Genomic DNA, 2,199 nt, shown 5'->3' with positions numbered 1-2,199 from the left:
CTGAAGTGAATCTCTTGTAGACAACGTATGTAAGGGTCTTGTTTTCAACCACCCTGTCTTTAGATTGAAAGCTTTAATTATTTTTCATTTGAAGTACTTGTTGATGAATATGTCATTATTGTCATTTTCTTACTCATATTTTGATACATATTTTTTTCTTCTTCTTAAAGAAGCCCCTCCAGCATTTCCTGTAATACTGGCTTGGTGGTGATGAACTCCTTTAGCTTTTTCTTGTCTGGGAAGCTCTTTATCTGTCCTTTGATTCTAAATGATAGCTTCTCTGGGTAGAGTAATCTTGGTTGTAGGTCCTTGCATAGCTGCAAGCGAAGTTCAGCCTCAGCCCATGTACTTCCAGGACCACCTGGTAAGAGCCACCAAGCAATCTACAGATGGCTGCCACCCCTGCTGGGACTATAGGTGCCTCAAGAGGCCAATCCAGGAACCAAGGCCAGCTGCCATTGGTGCTGGGTTTGGGGCTGCTCAGCAAGAGGTACAGGGCATGCCAAGGCTAGATGCTGCTTGTTTGGGTTTTGTAAGCCTTTGAGAGATTTTAGGAAGATTGCGACTTGGGTGGATCCACAAGGTGGGTGGGGTGGGGTCTCAGGGAATCACCTGGGCAGGGCAACCAGTGTTAACAAGGCTTCTGGAGACTCAGATGGGGAGAGTTCAAAAAAGGAAGAATGGATATTGCCAGCACTTCTTTCTAAGAGAAAGCTGCTCCTCTAGCTGTCTACCTAAAGCCAGATAACTCAGTTCCTCTCTGTGTGTCTCTGGCACTGCTCAAGCAGCTGCCCCAGTGCTGTGGCTCAGAGCGAGTTGAGTTCTTCAGTAAATAAGTCTGGATGCAGGTCCTTTAAGAGGAGCATCTGTGACTCCTGCTGCCCTCCGTCTCACTCAGCCTCAATTTCCACTGGTTTTCACAGCCAGATGTTTTGAGGATTTCTCTTCCCAGAACTGGAACCCTGAGCTGGGGAGCCGAGTGTGGGGCTGGGACCCCTGTTTCTCCAGGGGTGGGTTGGGGTCTCTGCAGCCATGAAAACACTCTTGATTTTCAACCACTGCATGCGGCTATGGGACCAGCCCATTTCATGTCTTTGCCCCTCCTACCAGTCTTGAGGTGGCCCCTTGTGTAAATTCTCAGTTGTAGGACGCCTGTTCAGCTAGAGCTCAGACAATTCCCAGTGATGGTGGTTCTGTAGTTTCGTTGTAATTTTGATGTGGTCATGAGAGGTGAACACAGCATTTACCTTCTATGTTGTCTTGACCAGAATTCCCCATCTTCTTCTTGTTTCTTGATTTTTCTTTTGTAGCTTTCTGTTTGCTATGTGTTTTTCTGTATCTCCATACATATAGGATAAAAGGCTTTTTACCAATAAGCCTCTTCTGGCTTCATAAAGTAAATTGACCCAAACCGACACTTTTTAGAAAGCTAATACCAGTGTCAATAAAGTGTTACTAGCTGGGCAACAAATTATCAATAAAAACAATTTTAAGTTAGAATTAGAGACTGAAGGTGACTCTCATAGCAATAATAAATGGAGTCTAGGTACCTTTCAGGTCTTTTAAGTTGTTAGAAATGACATTTGCAAATACACTCCCCAACTAACCAATGGTTCCTCTTAACTTTTTGACTCTACAATGGTCCTAAATGAAATACCTTCAATATAAATTGTACTTTGAATTTTGAATTTTGATCTTTTCTGGGGCAGCATGCAGTAGGATACTCTCTTCTGATGCTGGGCAGCAGCAGTGGGCTACAGCTCCGGGTCAGCCCCACAATCACCCCCACGATCACGAGGACAAACAACCGATAGTCTATAATGTACTATGTTGCCAGTGATTTTTGGATATTGTGTTTTGTATTTTCACATCCCATCACATCTGTAAAATGCCCATCTGTGTCTCTTGCTTCTGGTGAGAGGAAAAAGAGGAAGGCAGTGACTCCTGAGATGCAACTCAAGAAAATCGCCCAGGTGTAGGCCAGTGTAGGTGTTCTGAGCACATTTAAGGTAGGCGAGGCTAAGCCCTGACATTGTATAGATTAGGTGTACTAAATGCATTTTCAACTTCAAATGGGTTTATCAGGACATAACCCCATCTTAAGTGGAGGAGCATCTATGTGGTTTAAAATGCAACATATCCTCTGCTTTTTCGCAGCTCCAAGAAAAAGGGACTCCTGGTTCTTAGAACTTGCCATCT

At 44.2% G+C, this 2,199-nt stretch overlaps 1 protein-coding gene across 3 annotated transcripts in view; it reads left to right on the top strand.

The window, feature by feature from the left end:
• ZNF227 (zinc finger protein 227) overlaps nucleotides 1-2,199 on the top strand; it is a 45,734-nt gene that overhangs the window by 32,511 nt on the left and 11,024 nt on the right. The gene's annotated exons all lie outside the window — the stretch shown is intronic.

Source organism: Pteropus vampyrus, unplaced genomic scaffold, assembly GCF_000151845.1.
Source record: "Pteropus vampyrus isolate Shadow unplaced genomic scaffold, Pvam_2.0 Scaffold138, whole genome shotgun sequence".
Classification (NCBI taxonomy): Eukaryota; Metazoa; Chordata; class Mammalia; order Chiroptera; family Pteropodidae; genus Pteropus; species Pteropus vampyrus.
Note: the sequence above shows the minus strand (reverse complement) of the source record. Positions and strands in the feature narration are given on the sequence as shown.